Source organism: Rhodamnia argentea, chromosome 1, assembly GCF_020921035.1.
Source record: "Rhodamnia argentea isolate NSW1041297 chromosome 1, ASM2092103v1, whole genome shotgun sequence".
Lineage (NCBI taxonomy): Eukaryota > Viridiplantae > Streptophyta > Magnoliopsida > Myrtales > Myrtaceae > Rhodamnia > Rhodamnia argentea.
Window position 1 is genome coordinate 29,156,137 of NC_063150.1, and position 9,414 is coordinate 29,165,550.

Consider the following 9,414-nt stretch of genomic DNA (forward strand, 5'->3'; position numbering starts at 1 on the left):
TCGGACCTGATCTGATCCGAGAAAGAGAACCAGGCCCGGGCCTGGTTAGCACAAAAAAAAAAAAAAAAAAGAACAAGCCCACTTCTCTTGTCTTAACTGAACTGGGCTTTATAATCTCTTTTGGCCCAGCTCCCCTTCTCTTTTCACTTAGCCCGCTCAAGCAGCTTCTCTTTCTCCTTCACCAGCCCACTCGAGCAGCCCACAAGCCCTCCTTCAGTCCTCAACTCGAGCCCAACTTCAACCAAATAAACAAAACAGGCCCCAACCAAGACCCAACCAACCTAGCATTATGTCTTCCCTTGCAGCATACCAGCCCATCCGATTAAACCCAAATGACCCAAGGATTTGTCGTGAGAAGGCCTGATGGCTACTGTTTAATCGTCTTCTTCCAATGACGCCTTCTTTTCAACGGGACTGAGAGCAAATCCCCGACGCCACTGGTTTGGGCGTGGGCATCGACACCGGTTCCGTCGGTCGCCACACTTCCGTTTCAGGCCCGGCCTTCCTCCTCTGCTCTACTAAAAAATGTCGCCGCGTTGCCGGTCCGCCTTCGTCGCCATGTCGGACTGCTACTGTTCGGAACCTGCGCCACCGCGCTCGCGTTGCCGATGCGTCGCCTGGGTTCGTTCACTGCGCCTCCGCCTATCAATGCCCTTAAACCTTTTGTCACCTTCAGGCACCGGCGACAGCGACCATGACTTGCTCGCTTGGACTCGCTCGCCGAAGATGCCACGAAACAACGACGCCGGGATCCACCTTCAACGCCACCGGTCCGGGTCTACTCACGCGTCGCCACTGGTTCGCGTCACCTGACCGTTAGGACCTACTCGCGCGTTCGAAGTGAAGACCACACCTGGGCCAACCTTACGGAGCCGTCCTACCGAACCTCTGCTCAGTCGCCACTTCAACCACTCTCGCCCTTGCTCCGGCCATCTACTTCGGTTTCTCCCTCCCCGCGGCGGACCCCCGAAAGCCGAGCGCTAGCTAATCTGCTCAACGCCCAGCCGCCAGTGGCGAATCAACCAAATGGGTGAAGCTCGAACTCGTCCTTTATGTCCACTGCTCAACAACCAAAACAGGGTCCCGAACTGCCCAGCCCCTCTACACGTCGACCAACGAACCGAACCGAACCGACCCACTCCCAACCAGTGAACTAACAACAGGCTAACATGCCTTTCAAATAAGAGATGGCTCGGGCAAAGTCTAAAACGCGCAACAAATGACGTGAACAAAATGCGGACAACTATCCAGGTAAATATGGGGGCGAGGTAGAAAGCGGGCTTACCTGAAGCAAGAGGATGCTGGTCGGGAGTCGACGGACAGCGGTGGTCGCAAAAGCTCGTCGGTTCTAGCCAAGTTCAACATGAGTAAGGCCTATAGCCAAAGAGAAAACAGCACATGCTCCTCCCTCCGCTATATCCTTGCGCCTTGCCTTCTCTCTTTTTTTGTTTCCCCCCCCCTTCTTCTCTCTTTTGACCGAACCTCTTTTGGAGCCTCAGCCAACCAGCAGCCTGCCCACCTCTCTCTCTTTTATGCACGTTGCCTCCTTCAGCAAGCCTTTTTTTGTGGACGGGAGGAAACTCCGCTTGATGTAGACGTGGCTTGGTAGAAGACCACATGCAGTGTGTGGTGAAATTGTAGTGATGTGAGTGTGTCCAGAGCAGGTGACTTAATGGTAATAATAGGGAGCTGCTCACGTGTGGAAAGGAACTGAAGGGAAAATAAAAAACAAAGAAATGGGCCATTTGCTCGGGCTTAGACGGAAGGGAAAGGAAAATGGGGAGCAGTTGGGCCTGTGTCGCATGTGGGCTTTCTTCGCGTGGGAAAAAAAAAGGGGGGGAAAAAAAAAAAAGAGAGAGAAAAAAGAGAAAGCAGAAAGAGTAGGTGAGAAGGGCAAATGGACCAAAGAGACAAAGGCCCAATTGGGCTTGAAAGAGACAGAGGGGAGGCCCAATCGGGAGACCCAACTGGGGCAAGTGGGCGGGGCTGGTCCCTCGAATTAAAATTGCGGGCCAAGCCCTGCCCGCGAGGATTCGGGTCTATCCGGCCCGGTCCGGATTTTTTTTTTTTTGAAAAATGAAAATAACAATTTAATTAATTAATTAACTATTTTTTTTATATTTTCAAGAACCCAAGAAAAGATGCATATTTAATAAATTTGAAATATTCTTATTTAACAAATATATATAAAACGGATTCGCCAAAATTAGGTGTCAACAATGTGATTTGGTAAAGTTTGGAAGAGCTCTAGCTAGGTTAGTTAATTTAATTAACTTAGTAATCCATTAGCTCTATAAACTCGATTTTTAGTTTGCGACATCGATCATTCCAATAACACAGGTGAAAAAACGATCGCTAAGGCTATGTTTGATCATCGAGATATAATATATTTTATCATATCTTGTATTTTGTAGTTGTCCATAATAGAATAAATGAGGATATAGTCAAGATAAAAAAAATCCTAAAGGAGGGAGTATGATAGATTATAATAGGATTTTTCAATAAAACAAACATGAGGAGAATCGGGTTTTTCCCACAACTATCGCCTCTCCTCCGCGTTAGGTAACCTTTCCGCCAAGCCGGGCCGCCTCTCCGATGACGGTGACCGTCGAGCGCCGCTGCCTCATCAACGACGTTAGGCTGGGGTAACTCGGTCGCAAAATATGATATCTTCATAATCTTACTCTTTAATCGATTGTTTGGCGTGATATAAGATCATGTTCCTCATTCTTGGCTTTGTTAACACGATTGGGGGCCGCTTGTCCTTACTCCTGCTCTCCATTGCAAATTTCAGCATCGAATTTTGCCCCAATCGCTTGGGTGAAGAACAAAACAGGTTTAGCCCTAATTCGCTCCGCTTCATTTGTTTGGGGCGAACAACACGCGTAGACGATGTAGTTTGGCACTAATATTGTTGTCTTCTTGTTGTCGGCGAGTCACGTCGAACAGTATTCATTAAAATAATGTCGCATTGGATTTTTTGGCCATCCGAATCCCCGATAGTGCTGAAATGATCGATTTTTTTTTTTAATTTACGAAAGTGGTTCTTTAAGCGATCAGAGAAAAAGTTGTGTCAAACCAAGCACATTTTAGTGATCGGCGAAAAAGTAACAATTCTTGTGATCTTCACCAAAAATAAGTTGATTATGTTAGGAATTCAAGTTTATGCATTTTAGTTTTTTTTTTTTTATCGGAAGGAAAATTTTCATTTTATTCGAAAGAGAAGTATATAACTTCAATGCAAATTAAAAAAAAAAAAGCAAGTAAATTTGAGAGATAAATTAACTTGATACAACCTGCAGAGACTTGTTCATTTCACAAAATCACATCAAAGCACAATCGATGGTCAATAACTTAATCACGTATCAATATCGGTGATGATCACTAGGGGTGAGCATGATCTGTGGGCGGTTCTTCCCCTGAAATCGTGAACCACTCACTATCTTAATATCGGTGATGATCACTAGGGGTGAGCATGATCCGGGTGGGCGGTTCTCACCCTGAAATAGTGAACCACTCACTAAGGACCGGTTCTACAAAATGGGAATCGAGAACCGTCCAATAGTTCCATGGACCTACTCGGGAACCGAATCGGCTCGATCCGGTTCCCGAGTTGGTTCATGAAACTAGTCCTAATAAATTATTAAGTCCTCAATTTAAGCATGACGGAAATTGATGTTTTTCTTGTGGAATGCGATTTCAAGTTAGTAATCTATTGAGTCAATATACTTTTACAAGCGAGCAAATTCGGAATAGCATATTTTTTCCAAGATGCTCGTACTTCGAACTTTTGAGCTCATTGAATAAAACTCTCCACTTGGAGAAAGTCGACGGGATCGTCCGCAAAATCAACGAAAATAACTTGAAGAGAAGACGAGGGCAGGGCCTCTCTCCCTTCCCCTCCCCTTCACTTTCTCATTCACCCTCTTTATTTTCTTATCTCCACAAAATTCAAGGTCTCTCTCTCTCTCTCTATCCCCCTCTGAAAAGACCCTGGAGGAAGAGGGAGGTTGGCAGCGTTTTTGGGAGGAGAGAAAAAACCTAAAGTCTACGTATTTTAGCTAAAGAGGAAGAAGGAGGAAAATGACCTTGAAAGAGCAATTTTGACAATTTCGTTGGTTGAATTGAATCCCTCACTGATTCCTACCTGAGATCTGTGTTCTGGTCCCGACTGAGAATGTGACCATCGAAGCGATAGAAATTTCACAGGCAACTTCCACTTACTAGTGGGCACATATTGCTTAAGATAGGGAGTTGGAGAAAGAACTAATTTTATCCAGACGTTGATACATAGAATTCTGTGTAATTTTTTTCCATATGCTTCTTTTGAAATTTAAAGCATTACCTTTTTATATTTCCAAACTTTTAGAGCAAAATAATGAAACTGGGGAAAGTATTCTTTTAATCTCGGGCAAATAGGAGATGATAGGAATACTTTCCCGATATTCTATAGCATCAATGTCTTCTGGTAAGCTAAATATTCAATACCGCACTTTTCAAGGTACCGATTCACGTCACATTCATCTATTATTACCCTCGTTTAATCAATGTCCCACCTATAAAAAGAAACGTACGCCCACACTTGACTTGCTCAAGAATGCCGGTACAAACAGATATGTCATGCCTACCCTTATCCTATTTCTCGACCCCGCGGAGCTTATTCTTCTTAAGATAATGCGAAATCTTGTAACACCTCAGGCGACATTCGTACGTCGGTCACACTTCCGCAAGATCATAGAGATGTTCTTTTGCTCTTTCTCAAGCTCTTTCGAGAATTATGCGACCAAGGAAAAGAAAGGAAGAGGCGGGATCCTAGACTTTAGGCAACCGGTGGTGAGCTGCGGGTCCAAAATTCGACTGCGGAAGGCCTCAGGGAGCACCGCAAATTGGCCCGAGTGGTCCTGAGCTTGACGCAGAAGAATGAGAGAAGGTTAGTGTGCCAGGAATCAGTGGCCACACACCACCACAGAGCCTCGGGGGAGGAACGTTAGGCGGAGCATCCATTGGGATTCTCTCTCGGATTCCTCAAGTCTCTTCTAAGCCACACAACAGGAAAAAGCCCATCGGACCACTCGTGGCTTAACACTTGGTCCTCCTTCCATGACCAAAGGCATTCCAGATCTTTAAACCTATCAATGGATAAGGGGGAGGCTTCTCCATCCCACTTCTCAGGAAAATGGTAATGATTCTAATGAATCTTTACCCTTTTGTCGAGTTGATAAAAGACTGCTTCAAATTGGGGCTTTCAGTCCTATTGATTTGATTTTGGGTTCGATACAATATTCATCTCGAATGACCAGGGAATGGCCCGTTGTGATTTTTCTTAATTTCGACAGGGATGGTTTAATGTACTCGACGGCGTAATCAATCAATTGTAGATCTAAATCAAAGAGGTTAATCGATCAATCGTATCTCTAAATCAAAGAAGCATCGAGAAAGGGGTGAAACGTGGTGTGGTACTCATTATGTAGGTGATATATAGTGAATTAAATTCAACATCAGTGAAATGGTGGGAAAAGTACCATGAAAGTCTTAAACCTATGGCATTAGTACCATTTCGGTCATAAACCTTTCAATTAAACCAATTTAGTTTTAAATATTTTGACGATTTGTCAATGTAATCTATCCAGCAAATTTTGACCAAAAATCGCTAGTATGAAAGCTGATCCTTTCTACGTGACTTGGGTGACATTGACTAATACCCTTTGCTTGTTGGCTCAATAGGTGAGGCTTGCCAGCCCCTTGCCTCTATGGCTTGTGAGGGTGTCGCAGCCTTAGCCTGGATTTTGGCAAGGACATGGAGGACCTTGCCCTTGGCGGTGAGGGTTGTGACGCCCTTGTCTATGGCCAACAATGGTCGACCGACAACCTCGCCAACCGTAGTTGTAAAACAACTAAGAAAAGAAACAAAATTAAAAAATTATAACATTTGTCCACATTAGTTCCGGTCATATCACGTAAGATGGCCAACATCTATGTCAGCGATTTCCAATTAAAATTGGTTGGATGGTTTGCATTGACAAATCATTAAAAGATTTAGGACTAAATTGGTCAAATGAAAATGTTTATGATTGAATTGATATAAACACACTAAATTTTAAACTTTTTGGATAACTATCTCATAAAAAGGTTGCTGTGGAATATAATATTTGTATTTTCAGGGTGATATTATTTCTCGGAACGTGATTGATTTCTTCCGTTCAGGTAACGATGTATTGAGAAAAGATACGTGATTGACTTTGGAGCCCGGAAGGAGTTTGGTCAAATGCTTTGTATCATGTGATTCACAACCCCATGAAAAGGAAATGAGAAGCACTCGTTCGTCTTCAAAACCAAGGAAACACCATGGAGACTCTTGTCCTAGATGGACAAAAGGACGGTGTCTTTATCCTTCCTTCCTTTCTTTCTTCCTCTCTCTTGGAAAGAAATAGGAAGGGATAATGACATAAATAATCTTTGAATTTTGATCTAATATGTATTATGGTCCATGAACTTTAAATTTGTTCAATACGGTCCTTGAACTTTAGTTTAATATTCAATATGATCCCCGAACTTTTAGTTTGTTCAATGTTATCCTTAGACTTTTGCGACATGTTTAATATAGTCCATAAACTATGTGAAAATATTCAGTGTAGTCTTTCCATTAATTTAAAATCGGGGACAATAATGAATATTTTCATATGGTCTAGAAATTAAATTGAACATGTATTAAAAGTTCAAGAACTGTATTAAACAAGTCAAAAGTTTAAGGATCATATTATACATTGGATCAAAGTTTATGAACTATTTGTGTTGTAATGTTAATGCGCGGAAACTAATCAAGATCTTGCAAATATGTTAATGCGAAATGCCTAGAGAAATAATGAAAAATAATAAAGAATATCGGAGATTACGTGGTTCGGTCCGAATATCGGTACCTACATCCACGGAAGAGTCACAACAAATAATCCACTATAATCGGAGAATCGGAATTACAATCGCTCAATACACTCGTGTTTTCCACACCTATATTATATCCAAACTCAAAGTATTATTAAATAAATAACTTAATTGGATATAATAAAACTCACGAAGCACAAAATTGAATCACGTTCATAACTCCTCGCAATCAAAGAGAGAATGTCACTGGATCATTGTCTTCCTTCATTCTTAATCTCTTCTTGCGCGGAGTCCACTATGCGGTTCGATGTGTTCATGTTCGTGTGTCGGTAAAAGAAAGAAATCCTCCTTTCTCTTCTATTTCTTTCTTTCCTCTCTGGTGAAGATTTTCTTTTGCAGTGGGACCCACCGAATTCTTTTCTGTTGAATCACGTCCAAATCGTGGTCCACGGTCGAAGGCGAACATTTTCCCGCACAATCCAACCTGGCGGTGTTCTCATTTTTCTTTCTTCATCGGATAAGTTAAATATAACCTAACCGCAATATACAATTAAGATATCTTGTGCATATCCACTAGTTAGTTCGAGTTATCCAATACAAGACGTTTCATATCCATCAAATCGAAATAATTTTCGTAAACGGTTCAAACTCAAGACATAATTTAACAATTTGTATTGTTTTCCCAATTAGGAATGGGCATGACTTAAGCGCCATTGGAAACGGCATAATGCTGGTGGAGGAACTTGGATGGCCACAGTGGAAAACATCACCCAAGACTTAAAGGTTGTCCTTTTCTCGACCCTCAAATCAGTGGAAAAACTCGTTAGCTGTTGTCGTCGTCGTCCATGAATTTGGGCACGAGAAACGCAAGGTGGATTAGCTAGCGACACACCTCTCGTTGGTTATTACTTATTACTAGGGTGGCCTAGATTTTGTGGCCACAATGGACCCCAAAAGCTACCGAACGTAATGGCATCATTAGCGACCCTTGTCCACCTAGAACCAAGAAAAGATTAAAAAAGAGAAGACACGAAGCAGGATAAGATGGGATACACCACGTGTTACGTGTGGAAAAACGAGCCAATCAGATATGCGATGCGCAATACACCTTTTTCTTTTCTCTGGCAAAACTAATAAGTAGGATAAGATTCGCAACACGGGATGTAGTGATTAATTGGACACGTTAATCATAACAATCGCGTGATGAACAACCTTTTTCTAGTGGCACACGGGATTGGAAATAGGCTCGAGACCTGCAGCGAAGTCTCGAGAATTAACCCCCCAATTGAAAAGTGAGAAGAAAAAAAAAGGGATGCGAAGACTAATTTGACGACTTATGCCCATTGTTATGGGCCCCGAGGTTTAAAGATGGGTTAGTGAAATCACACGCCGACAAAATTTAGTGTTGCAAATAGTGATTGGTTTCGAATTCTTAATTTAAACAAGCGACCCTTTAGCTTAGACGTTGAAAATCGGCATGGCATTGTCTAATTAAGAAAGATCTAATCGATCTTTTCGAGCAAAGCAACTCTTAATTATTGTTAAAAACAAAAAAAAGGATTTGAACTTTGGATCTTTCCATTGGTTTTTGTCCTTTGTTTCCAAAAGCGCGTGGGCTCTCCCTCTCCCTCTCTGCCCAACCAGCCAATGTCAAGCTGTGGGCGGCAGCGCAAAGGCAGACTTGGTTTTCTTGAGCTCAAATCATCTCATTTTTACTATTTCTTGTTTCGGTACTCCGATCGCAAAGATTAATACGCTCTAATAAATGATTTTGAATAAATTTTTCTAAAAAATAAACGCTTATATCATTTATAAAAATTAATCGAACGAGATTTTTTTTTCGACAATATTTAGGTGCCAATTGTTATCGATAATGAACTAATTTTGGTTATTATTTCAAACGATTATCTCCTTTAAAAAATTATTTTTTAAAATTATTTGATTTTCCAAAAAGAAATGGAGTTGAAGAATCAGGTTTATTCGTGACTTAAATGAAATTCGGTAAATCGACGTGATTTTTTTTTTTTTTTGGTTGAAAAACCGACGTGATTGATTTTGTTGCACGAACGTACTTGCTCAAGTCACGTAAGATTAATCACTAAGGTTACTTCGTTAACCACCCTTATTATTTGGAAAGAGGAGGTGGGGAGTTCAATTACCTACCTTCTTAGGAGGGTTAGAGGTGGGGATAAGTAAGTGAACGAGCGGGATTTCATAATCTGTACATAATAAATAATGTACATAACGTGATTTGTATAGTAGGATATGATAGAATCAGATAAAAAAAAAAATCACATAAGGTTCCGTCCCGAAAAAACAAAGTCACGTAAGAAAACCAATTCCAAAAATGAAGTGACGCGATAAATTTTGTTTTTGGAAGGGAGATATTACAAAAAGGAAAGGTGCCCACACGTGCGACAATCATCTCACCCCAGTCAAATTCCAGGTGTCGTCATCTCGTCCCACCCTGCAGCGGTTCGCACGTGCCGAGCCCTCTCGGCCACATCACCTTCCCTCAAAAAGCTCAAGGAAAGA